The sequence below is a fragment of the Oxyura jamaicensis genome, chromosome 1 (genome assembly GCF_011077185.1).
Source record: "Oxyura jamaicensis isolate SHBP4307 breed ruddy duck chromosome 1, BPBGC_Ojam_1.0, whole genome shotgun sequence".
Lineage (NCBI taxonomy): Eukaryota > Metazoa > Chordata > Aves > Anseriformes > Anatidae > Oxyura > Oxyura jamaicensis.
Window position 1 is genome coordinate 74,342,101 of NC_048893.1, and position 12,703 is coordinate 74,354,803.

The 12,703-nt window shown below is 41.9% G+C and overlaps 1 protein-coding gene across 1 annotated transcript in view; it reads left to right on the forward strand.

Moving 5' to 3' along the window:
* Positions 1-12,703, forward strand: part of LMNTD1 (lamin tail domain containing 1) — a 184,123-nt gene that overhangs the window by 40,415 nt on the left and 131,005 nt on the right. Inside the window, exon 3 of the mRNA XM_035321516.1 lies at positions 9,903-10,028. The gene's annotated coding sequence lies outside the window, so the exon portion shown is untranslated. The remainder of the gene's footprint in view (positions 1-9,902; positions 10,029-12,703) is intronic.

Sequence of the window (12,703 nt, forward strand, 5' to 3'; positions counted from 1 at the left end):
TGGTTGGGTTTGAGACCTGCACTCTGCTCTGATAGGGTGGGGATCAGCCAGGCTTTCTGCTGTCTGAAGGGGAAGGTATGCAGATTTTAGATGTCCGTCAGAGATGGTGAGAGACCAGAAATTTGGAATAAAAGTACTTAACTGGAACTTTGAATGGAATAAGTCTAAAGGGTGTGAGGGATGGTGGGGAGAGAGAAGAAATTAAGTTTGACTTTGACTGTCATAATACTTTTATGGGGGTCTTAAGTGCAAGATGAAAAGGCTTTAATGCTCAAGCAGTTCTCTTTTCTGTAGTCAATTTACTCTATATTGAACAATATTCTGGTCAAGTAAAGAAGTATAGAGATAATTGAAAAGCACTCCACCAAGGATTAGTAAGTGAGATTTTTTTATTATTATTATTATTATTTTTTGCTCTGAAGCCAAGACAGAACTAAGTAATTATTTATTAGAGCTTGGAATCAATGCATGAGCATTAAAGAAGAAACTGCATGTTTTCTTTTGAGTCTTCCATCTGCTATGCTTCCACTATCTCTAGGCAATAGTGAAGAAAGTAGCAAAGTCATGTTCTCATTCTGCCATCCAGGCATATAGCTAAAGACTGAATTTTGACAGCAGCTCACCACCTTTCCCCTTTGTGCCTGTTAGTCACAAGAATCTAAAAATGCAGCTGTTGCTTGTCTTTACCTGCTGATTATTATTCAGTTTGCCTCTGTCATTCATTATGAGGCACCTGCCACTGTCAGCTTGGGGTGACTAAGGTAAGATGAGATGTAATTCTTGTTCTCTGCCAGAACAGGTAAACACACATGCAGCAGGTATTTTTGTTGGGAAAAATACCTGTTTGCTGAAACATGTTCTTTGTTTAATGGTGTCTTTGTAAGGATTTCTCTCATGGAGAGAGAGGGAGAATACACAGACTATAAATTTCTTTACAGATGCTAGAGGACTGCTTAATGATTTAGATGAAATTGCGTGCAGAACCTTCTTCTGGTGTTGCTGAGTAGCAGCTGCTTAGCAAAGGCTAAAGCAAGAGAGAGTGCCCTTCTTTCCCTTGTATTACCTTCCTTCTTCCTGGCAAGCTGTTGCTTCAGGGCTTCCTAGGTCAGAGGTTGTTGTATCTGGGTCACTGTTCAATAGCCATTGATGCACTGATCCTTTCTCAACTTGTTCAAACTTTCTTAAATATGAGAATGTTTTGTAACCCCTTTTAATGATTCTATAGAAATAATGCTGATTTGGACTGAGGCCCTATACTACTTAGAGCTAGAGGATAATCCCAGGTGACTTAAACAAAGTTACCTGCATGCTCAGCATTTGGAATATGCTTAATTTGCTGAGTCAGAGGCACTGTATTGTTTTTATCCACCAAACCTGAAGTGAGTGAGGGATATGTTTGTAGCAACATGCTACTTCAAGTGCTACACATAGGGATGTCTTAAAGAAAAGCATTTAATGCTGTGTACTTGCACTTGTGTGTTCCCAGATGTATAAACTGAATCTTGCTTAGGCTTCATGTTCTTAAATGTTCTAAGTACTTATCTCCAGCAGCTGTATCATTGACTCCTAGCTCTGTCCAGGACTCCTCAATGCATTTCTTTAGAAGTATTGCATGGGAGAGAATCTGGCCTTGTCTTTCTCTTCATTTTGTTCAATTCAATTTTCAGTGATGTGTAAGGGGGCGGGAAATGTTCCTACCTCTCATCAACTACCTATGACTTCGTCTGAGAGTCTGTTTTGCATTCTACTGGGTTTCTTCCTGCAGCTCAGCAACTCCCTTTTCCTGCTACCGTACATTCTGTAATCTCATTCTGATCCTATACCTGCCCAAGTGTAAAGCTACAAGGACTTGAATAGTGTTTCTCTTGGCTAACAGGAGAAAGGAATATAGCCCATGCTATCTTTAAATGTGATGGCTTCTTTTGAGGAAGTACACTACCATGATCTGTATCTCTTGGTTGTGATGGGTAGAGTTTTTATAATCAGTCGGAGTAATGTTCTACTCACCTCAGACCTTGATCTTTGCAAGTAGCCACTACCAGCTGCTTCAGTGGGATATGGCAGAGACCCCACAGGAGGCCCTGAAGTAAATGGCCTCAGAGAAAGCTGTTCCCTGCTCTGATAGCTCAAGGCAGGCTCTGTGCTGAGTTGCAAGGACCTACTCCTTCTATACTTAACAGTATATGCATTTCACTTGAATGATATCTTCTGATATCTTCATGGTTGTTCATATAGTTTACTAGTCACCTCTTGGTGGTAGGCTCTACAGATTAACTGTGAATCAGATTTTAAATACACTGCAATTTTCTGTTTCAGTCAGTGGCATCTCATTCAGCATTCAATGCTCTTCCCCCACCTCCCCAAAGGCAACTAAAACAGGTGGATCATTTTAATTGTTCTTAAATTTGAGCTTTTCAGTCTGAACCATGTCAATATCTTGTTTTGTGAAGTCAAAGGCTAAGATGCAACATTGGTATTACTTTCCAAACATCTTGTGTCCCTGTTGTGAAGACCTAAGTACTAAGCTGGTCTGTAAGTAGTGCGAGTGCACTAGTAAATAGTTGGCCTGTTCAGACCAGAGAAAGAAAACACATTAATGGTTTAAAAGGATTATAAATGTGAGGTGAATTCCTTTTTTCAGAAAGAGGAAAAAAGCTCACTGTATATTATACAGACTAAGGCTTTCCCAGACTTGAGATGAGCATCTGGAGCTTCTTTTAAAGAAATGAACTAATCTGGGGCTTTGTATTCATTGGAGAGATTTATATTCCTATTCCTAAGAAGCTTCTTAGTTACCACCATTCCAAAATGTTCAAATCTTTGCAAGCTGCAGGTAACCACCTCTGACTGGACACCTTGTTGTAAGGCTTCAGTAGGCTTTTCTACATCCTGGTCATACTAGCTTTCTCCTGTTCCTCTTTTGTCACACTCAACTTTTACTACTTTTCAGTCTGAGCCCAGTTCATAATTTTCCTGTAGTGTGTACCACCCTCGGCCATAAAGCAGTAGGTGCTGCAGCCTGTCACAGTAAAATATTGTTATTGCAAGGTATGCCTCTGAACTTCTATCCATGCTCTCCCTACCTTTTACAACGGTACTCTGAGCCCCAGGCAAAGTGGCTCTGTATGTACACAGCGAATTTTGTATGTAATTAATAAGTTACTGGAGCCCATCTATGTCCAAGAAGTATACTAATAGCTTGATATTTGAGGCTGGGGTTGGGAGGAGTGGGAAAGCCCTTGAATGGCAAACAATGCATAGACTAAGGAAGAACAGACTGCCAGCTGCTCACACTGAAAAGTTCTTGCCTTGATTTTATACTAGTAGGAATGAGGCTGAGGGAAAGTGTTGATGTGTCATTTTCTTTTGGAGAAAAAATTCCCCCTGCCAATGTGTGTACACTTAATTTAATGCTTAGGACCTCTGAATTTTTGCTCTGCCTTGCCTTGTGGACTTCTCTGGGGCAGAGGCATTTAAGCTAGGGCTGAGCAATGCAGCTTAGACACCAGGAGCTTGTGAGCTGTGTCCCCCCAGGTGCTCTGGCTGTGCTGGCTAAGTCCATAGTGTGTTCCCCCTATATAACCATGGAAGCCATAACCACTTCCAGGTGAGATGTTCTGCCTGTTAGCACTATGGGTAGCAAGGTAGAACCAGATATCTTAGAGTGGCTTAGGGCCCTCTGCCCACTACTGCATTACACAGTTTATGTGTGCCTGTATGGGACTGATCGTCATGGGGAATGTTTTCACAGTATCACAGAATCACAGAACTGTAGGGGTTGGAAGGGACCTCGAAAGATCATCGGGTCCAACTGCCCTGCCAAAGCAGGTTCCTCAGAGCAGACTGCCCAGGTAGGCGTCCAGATGGGCCTTGAATATCTCCAGAGAAGGAGACTCCACAACCTCTCTAGGCAGCCTGTTCCAGTGCTCCGTCACCCTCACCGTGAAGAAGTTCTTTTGCATATCGGTGCAGAACTTCCTGTGTTCTATTTTGCGGCCGTTGCCCCTTGTCCTATCCCCACAAACACTGAGAAGAGGCTAGCTACATCCTTCTGTCTCTCACCCCTCAGATATTTGTACACATATATTTGTACACACAGTTATTTCTACACACAGTTTTCTTCATGCTGGCAGAGGGTCAAAAATACTGTGTAAGGAAACTCTGTATTTAGTTGTGGGTCTCCTGCAGCTAGGTAGAAAATAGTTGCTTGTGTGTATATATAATCTCATATACAAGAAAAGGTGTTTTATTGTTTTTAAACTACTTTTTTGACCAGATCTAAGGGGAGGTTGCTCTGTTTCTGTCCCTGGTCACATTGTCCTAATATACCCCATATGTGATCTGTTAAGCTTAGTTCCCTGCCTTTACTGAGTGTTTCTGTACCAGTCCTGGACTTGAAGTCCAAATACAGTGTTATATGAAACAGTTCTGATATAAAGGAACTGTTAGGTGAATAGCAGAGCAACACAGATTCCTGCAGCATAACTAACATGCTGTCAGCATGACTGATGTTAATAACAAGAAGAAAGATACAGCATTGAGACCTGAGCTGTTAAAAGCTGTGTTCCTAATGAGGAACATGTGAATGACAGGCTGGTTAGCTGCTGGTGCCTGCTCTCTCTGAAGCCTCTCTTTGTGCTTGGCCCCTTGGTCAGAGCTCATGAGTCACTTCCCTTCTTCCCTGAAGAGTAGCTCTTCAGAAAATAGCATACCAGGGTGCTGTGTTTATTGACTTTAAGGGACTTTCAGGACAGAAATGTTCTACATATCAGCAGGAATGTTTTTCTCTAACTGCTGACTCCATAGATTCTCCCTGGGTGTTGAAAGTCAAATTGTTTTTTCTCTGATTTAGGCCTTGTTGAGGATTCAAAGCTGTCAGGCCCAACTTCACTTCTGGGGATGCTGTGAATACCTCTACAGTATTGCTCCCCACTCCAATGAGTCCCTCTCTACTGTGGTGCTAAGTACCACAGTACTCCTGATATCAGTTAACCAGCGTTTCAAGTAACTTCAGGATGGCTGAGTATTTTTGGGGACATGGGGAAGGTTCCCAGTGTGTGAGCTCTTCAGTCTATAAACCCTTAGCAAGGATCACACTGCAAAGTGCTTGATGTTCTCTACATACCATGAGCTGTGGAGTTGTATTGCTTCCATAGCAGCAAGCTGATGTTGTCAACATGAAATTGGCTTTGCTTTAGGAACAAGTGGAGTAGGAACAACTGTGGGGTCTCTAACCCAAGACTGGGTCAGCAGCTCTGCCATTTCTCACCAGTTCCCATTCTGTAATGGGACTGCATTGAAACGTATAGTATTGTGGTCTTGGCTGTAGCTTGTAGCTCAGCCACAGGTCTCTCTACAGATTAGTACTTTGTATAACAGTCTGTCTTACTTCCTTTATGCTTGTTTCAAACAGTGCCTGACTGTGCTCAGGAACTTTTCATGTAATAACCACCAAGAGGCTATTGAAAACATCTTTCTGTGTGTGGGGAAAATGGAGAATCTGAGAGTGTGTTTCCCTGGGAAAAGATCATTTATATGTGCTTTCCAGTAGTCCCTGCAGCTAAATAGCTTCTCGGTCTGATTCACCAGTTCTTAAGCTGTTCTTAAACACTCTGGAAGTACAAAATAGCTTTACAGTGGTTCAAGTAATCACTGGAGAGTATCTCCTGGAATTAGAAGATCTTTATTCTGGTAAGGTTACTATTGTAGCTCTCATACCATTCACTTTTTTAGGCTGTCATCAGGGATGCACCCAGTGAAAGCTGTAGTATTAGCATCTGCTTCTTGGGTTTTTCAGCACCTTCAGGGTTGTTTGTGGCCTGTCAGTTGCTGTAACTACTAACGGTGACCAAAATAGAGCTCAGCTATATTCCGTAATCAAAAGCCTTACCTAAATAGAGCTCATGTCTTGATAGGTCATTCTATTGAATGCTCCTTGGCTGAACTAAAGAACTGGGACATTTTCTCAAGTGGAGTCTGTAGGATTCCATTTTAAATTATAATAAGTAACAACTGAGGATCACCTCAGGTTTGAAAGAATTAGTTGTACCTTTTTAACTCTAACCTTCTCAGTCCTCAAGGTGTGTGTATATATTAAGTTTGATAATGTGTGCTAAGTCTGAGTGCAACTCTGGTGAGTAGGATTAAATTTGACTTGCAGAATTGAACACAGTAATATATGAAACAACCCTGATGCATTCTAGCTTGCTTTTGCTCTGTTTTGGAACTTCTCCTTTTAGCTATAATTTTTTAAATGGATTGTCTTGTTGCTGTTAGTGACATTCTTCATACACAAAGGGTTTACATCACACAGTGCAGCCAAATGTAACAGATAACATGGCATGGCATGGCTGAGGCAGTTAAAATGTAGGGAGACTAGAGCCTAACATCAATGGCACTGTGCATCTTGTAAATGATTCCCCCACTGGAGGGGGGAGAAGGCTTTTTTTTTTTTTTTTTTTTAAGCAGTAGTATAAGACAGTCCTATTGTTATAAATTAATATTTTTGTCCTAGGTGGCAAAAAAAAACACAATAAATTCAGGATACTAACACTTTAGACACTAATAGACAGTCTTCTGAATCAGTCAGTAACAGCATTCTTCTGCTCATAAAGTTCAGTAAATGACTTCTTTTAGACAAAAAGAATCTTACATTTTGACCAAATGCATGACTGGAAAAGGCTTTAGTAAATTAAAATCTGTGAGAAGTGATATTTTATTTTTCATGGAGAAAAAAAGCCTTTTTTTAAAAAAAAAATAAAAAAAAAGTCTTAACTTTGAGCTTTGCAATACTTGATTGGATGTGACACTGAAGAATAGTCATACTTTTCCATGTATTTTTGAATCAAAGGATGAAGGTGGTGTGCAAGCACCGTAGTTGCTGTGGCCAGCCTCTGAGAGAGTTAATAATGTTCCTGCTGTTCAAATGACTAAACCAAGGCATAGCCTATTGCATGCTCTAGTGATACCATGGTGCTGCTGGCACATGCAGCCTGGAGTGGCTTGAACTGGCAAGGGCAGTGGGTGTGAGGGTTTCAAGTCAGGCTGTTCACTCGCTGCTGTAATCTCCAGGCCACTTATGCTCCCTCTAAAGTATACTGCATTTGATTTGAAGTCAGCCCTATTGATATTTTTTGTGTGCACACTTTAGGGTCCTGACCAAATGCTGCTCTGACTAGATCCTAAATCCCTTACTATTTTTTAATTCATTAAATGCTTGTGTATTGTTTTAATACAAGTCTAGGTCTTATTGGGACCAACAGTTCATTGGTATTGGACATTTTCAGTGTACTTGCTGTTCATATGAAGACTGCATATTTTTTGTCCTTCTGGAGGCTCTGGTCCTAATTTCAGTTATTTCTTTCCAGTCACAAAATTGGAAGTGAGAGCTGAGAGGACAAAATATGGTGTCAAGTTGACTTTTGTCCCCGTATCTGGAGACTGTCAAGAGCCTGGATGGCTTGTAGCATATCAATGAGTACTTTCCAAGCTGATTACTCTTCCTTCTGTGCCTGTGGGTCTTTGGAAGTAAATCATTGTGTTATATATTGAGCTATAGTGTTCTGCTTGTCCCCTTGGCACCCCTTTTCCACATAATCTGTTTTCTTGTTGGGAGAAAGGAGCAAAAAATTCTGTTGGGATTATACATTAGTTAAGAACTGGGCCTGGTATTATCCATACCTCCAAAAGAGGTACCTTCTTCTAGAGAGAAGCTGGACATAATTTGATCCTCAATGCTTTTGGAGCCGTTGGACTGGTGTTCCTCAAGCATTTACAAGATGCTGTATCTCTAGCACTGTGGTGGCACACCTGTTTTCCATTACCTATTTTCCATACAATGGTTTTTCTCCTACAAGTTGGAGCAAAACCTAAGTTTTTAGAGTTCACAATGGCACTTTTGATTGTCTGAAACTTCAGATCTGAGAACTTAAATTTGAAGAATTAAAAAACTGAAGCTTACTGCCACCTGGCTTTGTCAGTTGATGCTTTGATTTTTGAAGTCAAATGTTTTCATACAAAGACAAAACCACTTGTACTTTTATTGACACCACTAACACTCAGTCCACTATTTGTTGGGACAGTGACCAACTAGAGTAAGCAACACAGTGACAAAACTGCTATACCCAGGCAGCTATGTTGTCATAAAACAAGCTAATGGATAGTGTTCCTTTTATTTCTCTCCTGCTGAAATGATTTCAAAACCTAATAAAACTAGGGAATATTGTAAAATGAACTGAGGAGGTTTAGCGAAACTAGAGACTTAACAAGAAGCTTTTTATTCTGGATAAAGTTTGTCAGTGGGGCAGCTGAAATTGCTAGAATGTTTTGAATGTGTTCTCTGAATTCTTGAGTCTACCTTTAGTGCCTGCCACTTGTGCCAACAGGATGATATCCTGCACATCACTGATCAAGGAAGGGCTTTGCAGGTCCTGCTTGCATCCAGGTAGAGCTTCAAGACCTCACAGTCAATTGGGTTCCTGTTGCTTTAGGCTCATTCATTACCTGAGAAATAAGACACTCAACATAATAGTTGGGCATGCTGGCAGAAATGCAAACAAGGTTTGAAATTCAAGTCAGGGGAGAGGTCCAGTACAGTATCTCAGCTTCTGAGCTGTGAGTTAAACTCAGGTTTTTAAGGTCTGGATGTTTTATAAATCTAAAAGTAGCATAGACGTTTGTTCAGGCTTCAAGGTTTTTGGGATGTAATGCCTAACCAATTAAGAGCAATAGGTAAAGGCTGGCCTGCTGGGTTTCTTTAGTATACTGTTCTTAAGTCCAAAATAGACTTTATTCAAATTGTGTAATGACTGATTAAAAACAAACAAAAAAAACAAGCAAACAAAAAAACTAAAATACATTAAAGCAGCATGTTACAGAAATATCATTTTTCTTATATACCTACACTAGTTAGCAATACTGAATTGAGCTATTTTTTTAATGCATTGGCTGTCATGCTTTTGGTTAGTCCTATTTGTGCTTTTTCCAAAATGTTTATGTAGCCATACACTTATAGCTGGAAAAAAACCTTACAATTAATCCTTACAATGTCAAATATGGGTAGCAGACAACTATCCCAGGCCATTCTCCAGCAGTACTACTGACTTGAACTGAAAAATGAATTCTGCTTGAGTTCCCATTTACCTCTGAAGGGTTTGCTGGGGACTGTTTCTCCCTCACCTAGCACTTGATTTTTCAGTCTACCTCTGCATCCATTCCTTGGATAGCTTATGTACTTATTTATGCTCCATATCAGCTCAGGGATTTGTTTCATAGCTTGCTTGCTTTATTCTAGTTAAGGACATCAAAGAAAATGGAGGCAAAAATAGCTGGTGAGAATAAGTCCTTGAGACTTGCAGATGTAGTTACTCTTTGTATACAGAGGAAAATGAAACCCATCATAATTAATACTCATTTTTGCTTTACTAATTGTACAGCTCATTAATCTGTTCAAATCTTGTGTTTATGGGAAAACATTGAAAGAAATGAAATGAAAATAAATGTTACATGGGTAAAAGCCTTACTTATTATAAATGAAATAGTAATAATGCTGTATGGTTAAAAGATCTTTTAGGAGAATTAAATTGGTGGAAGAAAGCATTTCTGGTGAAATGCTCTACGGTGCTAAGGTAAATCCAAACAAATATGCATGCTCATGTATTATTCCCTAAATGCTTTCCAGGCTTGTTCTTAATGAGTATTTTGTCTTCCACAGTCACTGCTAATACAGAGAAATCTGGAGCTGCCACTTCTCTCCCATCATGCTGTGTGTTAGGAATTTGCCAGATGAGGTGTAGTTCATCATATAATCAGTTATGGTGTTTTATTTCCACTTTGATAGTTATACAGCTTACATTGTTTGACAAGTCCTTCACATATGTATATATGTTTGTTATTTATTGCAGTTTCAGAAACTACAAATGAGATTACATGCTGACCAAGTCATGCTGGAACAAGTACAATGGGAGAACCAGTGCCTGAATCAGCAAGTTACTAGTCTTACAGCTGCATTTATGGCACTGTGGAGAATGGTGAGATCAATATAAGAATAATAGGCTGTCTGAATGTTTGAGGCTTGGAAGCAGGTTAAAGCACCATTTGATTTTATAAAGTTGAGGTTTTGTATGGGCATGTTTTCTTCTGCATGCTTCAGAACATAATTCATTGTGTGACTAACATAATGTTATTTACTTGAATGCATTATGAAAAGAGCCTGGTGTTCATACATATTTCTGGAAAGCTTCCAAATGCAATATTGCCATAACTGTCTTGTAGTGCTATACCTAGAATAATTCAGAGGGAAGTTGGAAAAGTAATGTGGAGTGGGTTTTTCCCTCTTAAACCCTCTTAAAAGGAGTTGAAGCCTGATATGGCTTCATCGTTTAGAAGAGAGATTTTTATGCAGTTGTTTAGAATAGGGGGGAGGCACTTGATGTTTTCATGGCTGGAAGAGAGCAAAGGCTTTTGCTGTAGGCATTAAGATAGCTTCTGCTATTTATGACTATTTTGATAAATTGCATTCTGGTAGATTTGACATAGAAACTGTGTATTACATTTGTTTGGTGCCATGTAAGCCTATGTGGCTAAATTTTCCTTAAGTGCTTTTGGGTGAGAATAACTTTTCTTACCTCTTGACATAAATATGAACTACAAAATGATCTGATTATGTTGCATTAAGGGGCAGCAGTTCTTCCTCTTCCCTCTCCAGAAGATGTGACTGTTTTTAGTCAGGTTACTGCATGGGTAGAGTATTTTCAGAGTTAATTCACAGAATCACAGAATCACAGAATAGTCTAGGTTGGAAGAGACCTCCAAGATCACCGAGTCCAACCTCTGACCTAACGCTAACAAATCTTCCACTAAACCATATCTCTAAGCTCTACATCTAAACGTCTTTTAAAGACCTCCAGGGATGGGGACTCAACCACTTCCCTGGGCAGCCTATTCCAGTGACCAACAACCTGTTCAGTAAAGAAGTTCTTCCTAACATCCAACCTAAACCTCCCCTGGCACAACTTTAGCCCATTCCCCCTCGTCCTGTCACCAGGCACGTGGGAGAATAGACCAACCCCCACCTCACTACAGCCTCCTTTCAGGTACCTGTAGGGTGCAATAAGGTCGCCCCTGAGCCTCTTCTTCTCCAGGCTAAACAGTCCCAGCTCCCTCAGCCGCTCCTCCTAAGACTTGTTCTCCAGACCCTTCACCAACTTCGTAGCCCTTCTCTGGACTCGCTCAAGCACCTCCATGTCCTTCTTGTAGCGAGGGGCCCAAAACTGAACGCAGTACTCGAGGTGTGGCCTCACCAGAGCCGAGTACAGGTGGACAATCACTTCCCTGGACCTTCTGGCCATGCTTTTTCTTATGCAAGCCAGGATGCTGCTGGCCTTCTTGGCCGCCTGAGCACACTGCTGGCTCATATTCAGCCACCTGTCAACCAAAACTCCCAGGTCCTTCTCTGCCAGGCAGCTTTCTAACCACACATCTCCCAGCCTGTAGCTCTGTTTGGGGTTGTTGTGCCCCAGGTGCAGGACACGGCACGTGGCCTTGTTGAACTTCATACCTTTGGCCTCGGCCCATCGGTCCAGCCTATCCAGATCCTCCTGCAGAGCCTTCCTACCCTCGAGCAGATCGACACACGCACCTAACTTGGTGTCGTCTGCAAACTTGCTGAGGGTGCACTCGATCCCCTCGTCCAGATCATCGATGAAGATGTTAAAGAAGACTGGCCCCAGCACCGAGCCCTGGGGGACTCCACTAGTGACCAGCCTCCAACTGGATTTGACTCCATTCACCACAACTCTCTGGGCCCGGCCATCCAGACAGCTCTTAACCCAACGAAGTGTATGCCAGTACAAGCCATGAGCAGCCAGTTTCCTGAGGAGAATGCTGTGGGGGACCGTGTCAAATGCCTTGCTGAAGTCAAGGTAGACCACGTCCACAGCCTTTCCCTCATCCACTAAGCGTGTCACATTGTCATAGAAGGAGATCAGGTTCGTCAAGCAGGACCTCTCCTTCATAAACCCACGCTGACTGGGCCTGATCGCCTGCTTGCCCTGCAACTGCCGCATGATGACACCCAAGATAATCTGCTCCATGAGCTTCCCTGGCACTGATGTTAAACTAACAGGCCTATAGTTCCATGGGTCTACCCTCCGGCCCTTCTTGTAGATGGGCATCACGTTTGCTAGCCGCCAGTCAAGTGGGACCTCCCCCGATAGCCAGGACTGCTGATAAATGATGGAAAGCGGCTTGGCCAGCTCCTCCGCCAGTTCCCTCAGTACCCTTGGGTGGATCCCATCCGGCCCCATCGACTTGTGTTACTAAGTTTCCCCCCACATCCAGTAGAGGGTGGAGATTCTCCTTAGTCCTCCTTTTTGTGTTGATGTATTTATAAAAACATTTTTTGTTGTCCTTAACAGCAGTGGCCAGATTGAGCTCCAGATGAGCTTTGGCCTTTCTGATTTTGTCCCTGCACTGCCTCGCAGCATCCTTGTAGTCCCCCTGAGTGGCCCGCCCTCTTTTCCAAAGATTATAAACCCTCTTTTTTCTCCTAAGCTCGAGCCACAGCTCTCTGCTCAGCCAGGCTGGTCTTCTTCCACGCCGGCTTGTCTTTGGGCACGTGGGGACAGACCGCTCCTGAGCCATTAGGATTTCTTTCTTGAAGAAAGGGTCAGTGTATCCAGTAAAGGGTGGAGATTCTCCTTAG